Consider the following 13,521-nt stretch of genomic DNA (forward strand, 5'->3'; position numbering starts at 1 on the left):
ATTTTCATTTAAAAAATAAACTGGGTGGTTTGTATTCTTAAAATGCTGACTCAAACAGCAAGGGCCCCAGTTTAAATTGTAAGTGCAGACAGACCCTTAGTCATGAACCTTAATTTCAATTTTACTCAGAGTAGATCTGAGTAAATTAATGAACCTAGGTGACTCAGTCATAATTTTCAATGGATCTACTCTGAATAAATCTTAGTTTTAATTCCCTTCATTATCATAGTTGTCAAAATTATTCTTGTTGTCTACTCTGTTGGTGACAGTTATAAAATTTGAAAATAGTGGTGGTAGTGAAAAGTTCATTGTATGTTTCACAGCTGAAGCAATACATATAAACTGTTTAAAGAATACCCATCCCACCCTGATAAATCCATTAAGTCCAATGTCTTAAAGTTAGCTAGCTGCAGCACTGCCATAAACTGTTGGAATATTTCTCCTTACCCCGGACAAATTTTGTGTATGGGTCCTCCACAATTTCTCTGCTGGTGAATAGGGTGAATTTGAAGATGCCATTTGTGCAAAGTTTTATATGAAATTAACTTTGGTGGTAAATTCAGTTTCATGGCTAATCTCCAGACATAGAGTGTACAAGGAGAAAAGTCTAATGTTCCTTAAGCCAGAGGTGGAGAACTTGTGGCCCTCCAGATGTTGCTGGACTCTATATCTTCACATCAGACCCAGGCAGCATGGCTGATGTTCAGGGATGGTTTGAGCTGTGGTCCACTGATTTAACCAGTGATTTAGCCAGACGCGTCCTTTTTTATTATTAAAATGCACCAGGGAGAAAATTCCCCTCCATCTTATGTTGCTACCATTTTCAGATAGTCATATTTCTCTTCTCTGCTGTTCCATTTCCAGCAGTTTGGATCCTCCTCCAGATGAGAGAGAGAGAGAGAGAGAGAGAGAGAGAGAGAGAGAGAGAGAGAGAGAGAGAGAGAGAGAGAGAGAGGCATTAGCAGTAGCTCAAGAAATCAGTGAGGAACATTCTCGCTCCCTGCATGCCCCCAAGACACTGTGACCCATGGGCACTGGAAAAAAGGGGGGGATTTTGTTTAACTTATTTCTTTCCCCTTTGACAGCTGACAAATCCCACAGGCCCAGGAGGCAATCCATCTTTCATCTGCCCATCAAGTACTTGGAGCAGAAAATGACACTGCCTAGCTCTCCTTTTGCTTCCCAGCCAATCTCTTCTCTCTCTCTCTCTGCCTCTCTCTCTCTGTTTGGGAACTTGGGAAAATTCAATTTCCTTCCTGCCTTCGGCTTCAGTGCAGGCTCTTGTCTGCCTTGCACCTGCTATGTGCAGCTGCAACTCGAGACTCTGGTGAAATACTTTTTGTCCTGCCAAGCAGAGGGCTGAATGACACCCCCCGACTCTTAACATTTCATTTCATATTTTCTTTGCTGCTTTCTTCATTAACACCCTTGTTCCTTGCCTCTCTTTCTCCTGGGCATCCGCCTCTTAGCCGTCCTCCGTGTTCATGAGCTGCTGTGATCTTCCAGCATCAGCGCTTGGGGCCTTTGCAGCTTGTTCTCTCAGTTCCTTCCCTTTGCTTCCAAGGTGAGATTATGTTTCCTGCTGAGCATTTCCTAGGAGGTTCCTCAGAATCAGAATTTCCAAAGAGAAGCTCTGCTCCCCTTTCTCCCCACATGTGTCGCTCTGTTGAATTAATACTAGCTTGGTTCAGTGACTGCTAGGAACAACAGGGGAAATGCTTTTTTTGACCTGAGCCCCAGATATCTAAAGGATCTAATGATATGGGACCAAGTTTCATGAGAACAGTATGTTAAGAAAAGATTCCCCCTCCTCCTCCTCCTCTTCTTTTTCAGCACACAACATAATACACAATAAAGGATTTTATGGTTTTATATTAGAGGTAGGGTGGCTTAAAGAATACAGTACTTGCAAATTCCAAAGTGCACCAGCCATTTTTGCACCTCTTCAACCAGATGGCAACAGCCACTGGATTTTGAATGTTTCAACTATCAGCAGCTGAACAGCATGAAAGTAGCTTAGCAATGAGAGAAGATACATTCAGAGATGGATATTGTGAGAGAACATGCATTTTTTAAATTAAAAAAAATACTATTTAAAGGCAAATTTCCAAGAAAATGTATGTGGTGGAAGGGAAGAAAAGTTAAAGGTACAGAAGAGGAGGTTCTAGCCCAAAAGAAGGTGGTTTCTTAATATGGTTTGGGCAGTTTAAGGTGGGGGGAGGTATGGAAAGCAAGCACATTCTCCCCTTATATAATTCATGTGCATGCTGCCCCTGACATTGCTTGCCATGTAAGCACTTAATAAACATGTGCATCTAATGCATCTAATTTCCCCTATTTATTAGCTTTCTAACTGCACATTTCTCCCCAAATTGATATTTGGTGTCCAACTGCACACTAAGAAACTACAACTTTGTACTCACAAAGACACCTTGCAATTCCTCACACCCCTGATAATTTTTCTGAAATTTTCTCCTCCCTTTGATAATATTTGAATACAATTTCTTTTTCCATTTGTTGATGGGGAGTGGTTAGAATAATAATAATAATTTTAAAAAGCAGGATGAATTTTTGACACAATTCTAGTGGGTCACTTTTTAAAAACATTTCCAGCATGTCAATGTGCCTCTAGCATTTGCTATAGTGATATTCTGAGTAGGCCTCGGCCCTGTATACCTGAAGGAGCGTCTCCACCCCCATCGTTTAGCCTGGACACTGAGATCCAGTGCCGAGGGCCTTTTGGTGGTTCCCTCACTGCAAGAAGCAAAGCTACAGGGAACCAGGCAAAGGGCCTTTTCGGTAGTGGCGCCTGCCCTGTGGAACGCCCTCCCATCGGAGGTCAAGGAGATAAACAACTACCTGACATTTAGAAAACACCTAAAGGCAGTCCTGTTTAGGGAAGTTTTTAAACTGTGATATTTTAATGTATTTTGGTATTTGCTGGAAGCCGCCCAGAGTGGTGGGGGAAACCCAGCCAGATGGGCAGGGTATTAATAATAATAATAATAATAATAATAATAATAATAATAATAATAATAGTGTGCTTTATTATGTGCCCCTGCATGTAATATGCTCCTTCATTTCATGCCCCATGCATCCCAGACTGAAAACTCAAGAACTTCAGAACATTGCAGTTATGTTTTGCCTGGCTACCAGCTGGTCCCAAACTGAATCTGTTTCGAATCTCATAGTTGTACTGAACATACGTCCTCCAAATTAGTATGTCCCTGTAGCTGTGAGAGATTCGCTTGTGAGATAATGCAAGACCCCTCCGGAGTCTGTTTCTGTCACCCGCACCGAGTTATTTATGTGCCATTCATAAAGTCACCATCCAGCTGCTCCTGGCTTGACATAAGCATATGTAATTGCTTAACAGGGTGTTCCTTTACTGGGCTATCTAATGCTTCTCTGAACATCTTGGGAAACTGTTCCATATGGAACCTTTCTGCAAGACCATTAGACTAAGGCTTGGAGAGAAGAAGGAAGGGAAAGATCTGGCTAGTGGTGTTGGAAGGCAATGATGGATTATACCAGGCACCCCCAAACTGCGGCCCTCCAGATGTTTTGGCCTACAACTCCCATGATTCCTAGCTAACAGGACCAGTGGTCAGGGAAGATGGGAATTGTAGTCCAAAACATCTGGAGGGCCGAAGTTTGGGGATGCCTGTCTTCAGGAGGATGCTTCACATGTTACATATTGCATACGGGGGGGGGGGGACCCAAAGCATGAAAAAATGCAAAAAGTAAAAAAAAGTGCAGGTAGCTGCACAGGACAATGCTATGTGTATGCAGTTCACCACACATAGATTTCCCCCATCTGAGAGTCATGGATCGGATGCTGCAGCTTCTTCACATGTGGCTTCTAAACTCCACAACACATGATAATCACACATGACACCTGAATTAGATTTCTATGGCCCCATCTGCACTATACATCTAAAGCAGTATCACACCACTTAAATACATCCAAGTTAGTGGTCATTACTGCCTCCTATAGGAGCGAGTTCCATAATCTGCTGCATGAAGAAGGACCTTGTTTTGTCTGCCCTGAATCTTCTAACATTCAGACGTCCATGAGTTCTATGAGAGGAAGAAACCTTTATCTATCCACTTTCACCATACGATTCTTGGTTTTATAAACTACTACCAATACACATTTCTTTAAAGTAAGGTTACCAGATTTTTTTTCAGTAAAGCCAGGGACACTTAAAATAAATAAATAAATAAATAAATAAATAAATAAATAAATAAAAGTTTTTTAAAAAAAAGAAGAAGAAGAAGAAAAGAAAACAAATTAAGAAAAAAAAATTAAGGAAAAAAGTCAACAGCACAGATCAAAGTTTGCTTTAAAATTGAGCTTTGATTAATTAAAACAAAACAAAACAAAACCCACCATGCAATGTATTAAATCCAGCATTTCCTCACCCTCACCTGTATCGGGAGCTCAAAAAGATGTGCTGCATATATAAATATGCAGCAGTTTTAGGCCCATGCGAGGCCTACGCAGCTTGGCCTCCCTCCACCTTCACAAGTGAGTGCCGGATGAGGTGCTGAGGCAAAAACCAAAAGCAAATGGGTGGCATCTCACCTGGCAGCAGGCCAAGGCAACCAGGCCAACGGCTTTACCGATCACTGCCACCGTGGCTCCTCCTCACGGGCCCTCTGCCTTTTCTTCCACCGTGGAAACCCGGCACACCTCGCCTGGCCCCTTCCGCCACTGGCCAGGCCACTCCGCACTTGCTTGCTGCCCCCCCTGGCCACACTGCCCTCTTGGCCTTTCTCCGGCAAGCCTGCGGGGCATTGGGTGGGAGGCTTTTTTCAATGAAGCCAGACTGCCACTGCCACTGCCACATTTCCTGGGGACATTTAATGAAATCCGGGGACATTCTGGGGACGGAATTTGTCCGGGGACAAATTTGCAAATCTGGGTACTGTCCCCAGGACACGGGGATGTCTGGTAACCCTACTTTAAAGCCCCATATCAGAGCATATATGTGAAATTCAGATTTTTTTGCCCCAATATGCATCACTTTTATACTTATTTGCACTGAATTGCATTTGCCATTTTGTTGTTCATTCACTCAGTTTGTAGGGATTGTCTTTGAGCTCTTCACAATCCCTTTTTGTTTCAGCCACCCTAAATAATTTAGTATCAGTAGTAAATTTGGCTCCCTCGCTGTCCACCCCTATGAACAGGTTTAAGAAGTACAGGTCCCAACTTTGATCTTAGGAGACTCCACTTTCTACATGACTGCATTTGGAGAACTGCCCATTTGTTCCTACTCTTTACTTCCTGCTGCTTAATCAATTCTTGATCCACAAAGGAACCTCAACCCTTATTTTATGTCTACTAAGCTTACTCAGGAGCAATAACAAACCTAGACAGCATCTTAAAAAGCAGAGACATCACCTTGCCGACAAAGGTTCGTATAGTTAAAGCTATGGTTTCCCCAGAAGTGATGTATGGAAGTGAGAGCTGGACCATAAAGAAGGCTGATCGCCAAAGAATTGATGCTTTTGAATTATGGTGCTGGAGGAGACTCTTGAGAGTCCCACGGACTGCAAGAAGATCAAACCTATCCATTCTTAAGGAAATCACCCTGAGTGCTCACTGGAAGGACAGATCCTGAAGCTGAGGCTCCAATACTTTGGCCACCTTATGAGAAGAGAAGACTCCCTGGAAAAGACCCTGATGTTGGGAAAGATGGAGGGCACTAGGAGAAGGGGACGACAGAGGACGAGATGGTTGGTCAGTGTTCTCGAAGCTACGAACATGAGTCTGAGCAAACTGCGGGAGGCAGTGCAAGACAGGAGTGCCTGGCGTGCTCTGGTCCATGGGGTCACGAAGAGTCGGACACGACTAAACAACAACAATAACAACAACAAGCTTACTCAGGAATCTTTAGTGAGGTGCCTTCTCAAAAGCTTTTTGAAAGTCCAAGTACACTGTGTCAACTGGATCACCTTTCATCTATAAGCTTGTTGATACTCTCAAAGAGCTCTAAGATGGAGGAAGAGGCAGAGAAGGAAGAAGAGTGCCACTGCCATTGTAACCACAGCTGCTGCCAGACCAGCTACCTGGTACCCGGACAAATTGGGGGAGAAGGGGAGCAATACTACTATTGCCACTGCTGCTGACACTTCCTTGGTTGAGATGTTTGCTGGCTCTCCTCCAAAAGTGCTGACAATGGAGTGCCCTTTTAATTGCTTGTGAAGATGGGAATCTGTTTTGACTCAGTCCTGCTCATAACCGTGTTGATGTACCATGCAAAAGTCTATCTTGGCAGAGGGTTTTATTCTCTTGCTGCTTTTGAATATTCTGAGCCAATTCTGAACAATAACAACCAGAGCAACAGCAGCATGGTGGCTTGAGTCCTCAGTGGCAACCCATATCGGCTCTGCGAAGGACAAGAGCTATCCGCAGGTTCTTTCATTCCACCACCATTTTCCAGTGGGTAATTGCTTTCCATGCAATACACAGGGGTTTGATGTAGCTCCAGCTTCAGTAAACACGTGCTATTGTGAGAGATGATGTTCCAGTGAATGTGAGCTATTTGACTGTCTCTTCACTTGCACTATGACTAAATGGAAGCAGCTGTGGCTAGAGGGAGGGCTGTTGATGGTTCGTATCACACAATCTGGCATTTCATGGAAAGCTTCTCATGTTTTCAGTTGGGAAATCTTCTTGCTTCCATGGTTGGAAATTTTGAACAAATTCAATTTTGCATCATGGGAAAAGATGCCCTGAGGAAAAATCACCACTCCCTGGGAAGGCTCAAGCATTTCCTTGCTCTGTCTGCAAGAAGCAAAATTTATACTCAGACCTTTGCATGATCCATCGCTCTCCAAGCTGAAAAGGGGATTGCTGAAGGCCTGGAGGTGGGGGGAGGGAAAGGGTATTTGAAGGGATAATGTAGATGAGTGGGAAATTTTAAAAAGGAACAGAGCCTCCTGAAATTGAATGCAACATTTCCATTGTGGAAAGGAGGAGTGTAGAAGCACAGGCCCAGGGACAAATGTTCCCAGACCACACCCATCTCCAGCTATGCATTGCACTTTTGCCTGACTGGCATGTGTCATTGAGCTCTTATAACAGGTGTGTCCAACAGGTAGATTGTGATCTACTGGTAGATCATTGGACGTCTCTGATAGATTACTGGTAGATCACTGGCTCCCCCCAAAGCAGCTGAACAACATTGGATTTTTCCCTGCATCCCAAAGAAACAGGGGTTTCCTTCTCCCCCCCCAAAAAAGCTCAACAACTTTGACCTGAACCCCCCAAAAGGGGGTAGATCACTGCCAGTTTTTAACTCTGTGAGTAGACCGCAGTCTCTTGGGAGTTGGCCACCCCTGTCTTATAACATATCTGACTTGCCTTGGACGGAGGATAGAAGCAGTGTGCAAGTGTTGCTCTGCCTACTTTTGCCTCTAGCCCCATTTGACACTAATATGTGGTGCTCAAAAGGTTGTTGTCAGGTGACTCCCTGGTAGTTCAGGGCTGGGACTGCCTTCCCAGATAGGATGCCAGGGGTCTCCGCCTACCCCAGCCTAGCGTCCAATCCTGCCTGGGGAGGTGTTGCCAGGGGATGGCCAGGTAAGGGGAGGGACCTTCCAGCTCACACAATATAATTTGAATCTTACCTCCAAGCACCAGTTGGTTCCAGAGCTTCTCCCACCCTCCACACCCTCATTCAAGATTCTTTTTTTAATGCTTTTTAAAAATTTCAATATATAAAAAATCTTACAGAAAATAAAACAGAAAACAGAAAACACGCACATCCATACAAAAGACAAAATACATCGACCCAAGAAAAACAATTATCTCCCTCCCTCTCCCTTCCCCCCATCCCACTCTCTTCTTTTTCTCCTTTCCCACCCACTTTCCCCCACCCCCTCCCTTTTACTCCCATCATTTTAGTTATATCATATATTGTATAAAGAAAAAAAAAGACAAAAAAAGGAGGGGGAGTGTCCCTCATTCAAGTTTCTTTTGCAGGTTAACCTTTCCTCCACAGGTATACAGGTGGTGCTACGTCAAGGCCGCTGTTGAAGGGCTGGAAAGGAATTTTCCTGCATTGGCAGGTTTTGTCTTTCCCGTAGCAATGCGTCACAACTTTGGCAGTGTCAGACCCTGGGCAGAATTCTTTGGCGATTTTCCTAGAGGGAGGGGCGTGAGGCTGAGACATCACCCCATTGTGGCAACAAGATCTGGGTATTGGGGGAAGCGTTGGCCATACCAATAGGCATCATTGCTTCCCCCTTCCTGCAGCGGCGAATGGGGGGCGGGCTCTCTCTGCTTGAACATATGTTCTCCAGAGCCAGCCCCAACCCCCATACATGTGGATAACCCCGAAGCCTCCCAGAACCCCGGCTGGGGACTAGGAAGGATAACACCCAATGCCTGAGCCAAGGTCTCCCTACATCTGAATCTTAATGAAGTTGTGGCCAATTTGAATCCCATAGCACGTTGTCTTGCATCTTTATTCCACTCAGGGGGTTGCCTGGGGGTTTGGGGGACTCCGCCTGTCCACGCAAAAGCATTCCCCAAGCAACACCCTCTGGGAACAACCATCCAAGTAGGACTGGATCCACTGCACCACTGCAAAGCGATGCCACCCACCCCTAGTTTGGACAGTCACTCCAAGAAGGATACCATGGTTGATGGTATTGAAAACTGATGAGGGGTTGAGAAGAATTAACAGGGACATGTTTCCCTTGTCACTTTCTTGACAGAGGTCATCATACAGGGTGACCAAAGCAGTTTCTGTGCCCAAACTGGGCTAAAACCCCGATTGAAATGGATCCAGAAAATCAGTTTCTTCCAAAAGTGCGTGGATCTGGTCTGTGCATAGCTGCCAAGTTATCCCTTTTTTAAAGGGATTTTCCCTTATGCTGAATAGGCTTCCTCGTGAGAAAACGGAAAACTTGGCAGCTATGGGTCTGTGACCACTCTGCCAGTAGTTAGTTAGGTTTTCTGAATCCAGGAAAGGTTTCTTAAGGAGTGGTTTTACCACTGCCTCTTTCAAACAGGCAGGGACCACCCCCTCAGAAACACTGGTCACCTCCCTATTCTATGTGCCTGAATTGGTATTGGGAAGTCAGAGTAAATCCTGGCTAATTTGCTCACCTAGGATCCAGGCTCAGCTCACACCACTACTCCTAGCTCAAACCCAATAACTCTGCCCCAGAGCTGGACTTATATAAACAAAAGCATAAGGTCGAACCCTTAGCAGACTGAGTGTGACCTGTAGTGTCAATATTGTGAAGTGTTTGTTGCATGCCTACAAGGATTAAGGTAGTGAATTGCAACTGAAAAGTTGTACCCCCAAACACTGTGAACTCCAGGCTGTGTGAATTTCTTCCATTCCTGTCTCACTTGGGATATTGCCGTCTTCACCAATAACCTGGCAACTACCTCTGTGTGGGGAGTAGGGTTCTCTTAACTCTCAGCACTCTTAAGAAAGTAGAGCTCCCATAATTCTTTGGGGGAAGCCATGGCTGTTTAAAGTGGTATCGTAGTGGTGATGTATCATGGAACATGTGAATGTGACCAAAGTATGGGTCAGTTTAATTAGTGTCACAAGTCTCAAAGATTGAATTCCTGGTATGCATAGTCCTCGCATGAGCCCACCACCATCCGACCCCAAGATCAGGCAGGTTCCCATGCTGAATCCATTCTGACAACAGTGGAATACATTTTTATTTCACTGGGCCTTCAGGCAGTAGAAGCAGATGTTAATTATAATTATAATGTGCACCAGAGATTAAATATAATATGATGGAGATTGTTGATACTAGGCATAAATGTTTCAGTAATTTAATTTTGTGTTTACTGATTGTATTTCATTGCACTATCTGATCTTGAAACCAAATCTGTGACCTTAGGGTGAAAGGTGCAATATCGCAGGAGAGGGAATTCTCTGCGGCAGCCCCTTGGTTGTGGAACTTGCTCCTCACACAAGTGCATCTGACATCATCATTATACAGTTTTTGGTGAATGCTGAAGACACATCTGTTTACTTTGGCTTTTGATCCCTGAGATGTAAATTTTTATTTCAGTCATTGTAAACTGTTTTAAATATTGTGTTTTAATTGTTGTAACCTATCTTAGGACCCTGAGATGTAAATTTTTATTTCAGTCATTGTAAACTGTTTTAAATATTGTGTTTTAATTGTTGTAACCTATCTTAGGACTTTAGGATGAAGAGCAGGTAATAAATTACAATAACAATAATAGTAGTAATAAATGTTAATTAGAAATAGGCTTTGTTCGGAAGTATGTGTGTTTTAAGATATGCAGGAATGCCTTGTTCATTGTGTTGTTAGCAGGTGTGGACCAGTTTGTGGTGACCTGGGAAAAGGCCTTTTCCTCTCTCTCTCTCTCCCCAGGGAAGCCCACTCCAGCATTATCGCCATTTTGACAGGAACTGAAGACATTTTTCTTCACCAAGGCATTTGGCACCTGCAAAGCAGTTGTAGTAGCTGTGGCAAAACATTTCCGCCAATTTAATAATTGCATTTATGATGTTGCACACCTACCCTGGGCACCCTCTGGAGGCGGGGTAGGAAAGAAATGTATAATCTTCAGCATCTGTATCCAGAACTCTCTGTCTGCTAGTACAAGATCTCTTGGGTGAGTTTTAATATTATGCAACGAAGGAATCCAGTGCAACAGTTGTGCTAGTGGAAACTAGCAGAACAGATTCCACAACAGATTCCAGCAACAGAGTTGCCAGCAATTTGCTTTTGCATTCTCTTTTTGCAACAATGTCCTCCTGGCATGAAACATTTTGCCAGCGGAACTCGAACATAATCCATTCCGGAAGACCGTTTGACTTCCGAAACATTCAAGCTCCAAGGCGCAGCTTCCGATTGGCCGACAGCTAGGTTTTTGCACAGCAGAAGCTGCGTAGGACATTCGCGTTCCGAGGAATGTTTGAAAACCGGAGCACACACTTCTGGGTTTTTGCCATTCAGGAGCCAAAACGTTCAAGAATGGGGCCATTCAAGTTCCAAGGTACCACTGTACTTAGTGGTTACACTGTTTGTTCCGATTCCGCATTAAAGAGCAGATTTTCCTGAGGAAAGCAGTGGGGCGGAAAACGTGCACTCTGACACAAAGCTTTAAACTGCAGACCTGTGGCACAAGGCACAAGGCAAATGTGAGTGACCCCTAGGAGGCAACATGACAGAAGCTTATAAAATTATGCATGGCATGTAGGAAGTGGATAGAGAAAAGTTTTTTTCTCCCTTTCTTGTATCAGTAGAACTCATGGACAACCAATGAAGCTGGATGAGGGAAGATTAAGCACAGATAAAAGTAAACACTCACTTCCACAGGAGGCAGTGATGGTCACCAACTTGGATGGCTTTAAAAGGGGATTAGACAAATTCGTGGAATACAAGGGTAGCAGGGGCTACTAACCGTAATGACCCTGTCCCACCTGCACTGTCAGAGGCACTATTCCTCTCAGCAGTTGCTGAGAATCAGGTAGCCAGAGTCCTGCTTGCTTGCTTCCCACAGGCATCTGGCTGGCCACTGTGTGAACATGATGCTGCACTAGATGGGTAACTGACCAGCCTGATCCAGCAGGCTCTTCCTCTCTTCTGATATTTAAAAGCCTAGATTTGTTTTCAATTATTTTCCTTCATGTCTTTGCACACATCCCTCCTGTCTGCTAGACGAGCCACTTCCCTGAGTGATGTCTTTCACACATTCACCGCAGCGCCTGGATTTCCTCCTTAATGCTTCATTTCCTCACCGTTAGATAGCGAGGTTCCACTTTAAACCACAACGATAGACAGCCGAGTGCCATTTTATTAAACTCATGCTGCATAGTTCTGAGGCTCGATAGATCTGAACAATTATGTGGCCTCCAAACTGTATGCACTGAGAAATATGAAAGAATTCATATTGCCCAAGGGTGGGATGGATTAAGAGTGTAGACGTCTTGGATCAAGTATGATATTTATACCACAATACAGGATGGAAAAAGCTTAATTCTTAGAGGTCCAGACCAGTCCATAGTCCACATCCTGGCTCCAAGTAAGCTCCATCACTGCTTTTCTCTACACACTGTAAAAAACAAACCTATATGCACAGTAGTACTTTTTAAAATTCATACAAGCACCTAGAGTTACAATCTACCACCACCCTGCACACAATTCCTTACTGAAACAAGTTAACAAAAGGCAGTTAGACTGATTGCTTCTTATCTGAGAATCAGACCACGCCCCCCATTACATAATTAACTGTGTGTTTGCTTTCAAGGCCACATTGTTTGAATGCCTTTGGCTACAATCCTCAACCAATTTATTCTGGAACAGTCGGAGAAAAAACCCTGCAGCCTACAAAGGCGCTTCAAGGAGAGAGCACTAAAGGGCATGTGTTTTGAGGACTGAAATCTTTGATCAAATGTTCCAGAAGCTGATCCGTTGTCCGGTGTTTGGCCAAGTTTTTAAACGTCTGTATCTTGGCCTTGATCTCGGATGCTCACATCTGCACTTGGACACTAACATCTGCTTCCCCCAATGCATTTTTTGGCAGAACGTTCCAGCAAATAGCCCCTTAGGCAGGAAGTGACTGAAGCCTTCTCCTCATTCCTTGGCTATTCTATCTTTTCATATATACTTTTAGTCAATAAGATTCTGGGAGCACGAGTGACCTTTATGAGTGCTTCCAGGCTCAGCATCAGTGGTCAAGTGAGTAAAGCACCAGTCAGGGCCTATATGAACCAGCAGGAGGCATACCACTGATGAAAGTTAGCCCAATTCCTCCCCCTCCTCAACCATTCCTGTACCAGAAGCAATTCTGAATTTGATGAATGGGCTGCAAAAGCTTTTTTGGAGGCTCGATTGGTGATGAGCTTCCCTAAAGCATCTGCTCCAAATAGATCTAACTATATTACATTTTATCTAAAAACTGCCGCCTTCCTTATTACAGACTTTCCCCCAGGCCACCATACATTGCCTGCTTCAATCCAGAGATGAAAACAAGGAAGCAAAAGAGTCAGTTTTACATGAAATCCTTAGTGCTGGCTTCTCAAATTCCATGTGTGTGGGCTTTTCAGCTTGGGAGTTTGGCTCACTGAGGCAGAGGACTTAGTACATGCCTCTGGATGCAAGCCCATGGATAGTAGAGCTGGGCAAGAATCGAAGCGCTGAGCAAGAAATTAAAGTCTGTGTTCCAAGGTACCAGTCCTTATTTAGTCATATGTTACCCTGGACCAAGAAAGCCCTCCTTCACTTGCTCTCCAACCTGAAAGATGCAAATTAGCTGTTCATTTTGTTTCTTCTGATTCAACATGGTTTTTGAATATTTGGTGGGGATTTTCTGGGGGTAGGGTGTGAGAGATGGTTTTGGCAGTATGAAGAATGGCAGTAACATATATAAAATTTAGGGATAGAAGTTAAGAGACAGTGAGTGTGTGTGGATGGTCTTCAATCAAACCACTGGACATGGGGAATGACTTCTGCTTTTGTGCTGGGACTTTCCCCCCTCCTCTCTCCACATACCCATTA

Source organism: Zootoca vivipara, chromosome 1 (genome assembly GCF_963506605.1).
Source record: "Zootoca vivipara chromosome 1, rZooViv1.1, whole genome shotgun sequence".
Taxonomy (NCBI): domain Eukaryota; kingdom Metazoa; phylum Chordata; class Lepidosauria; order Squamata; family Lacertidae; genus Zootoca; species Zootoca vivipara.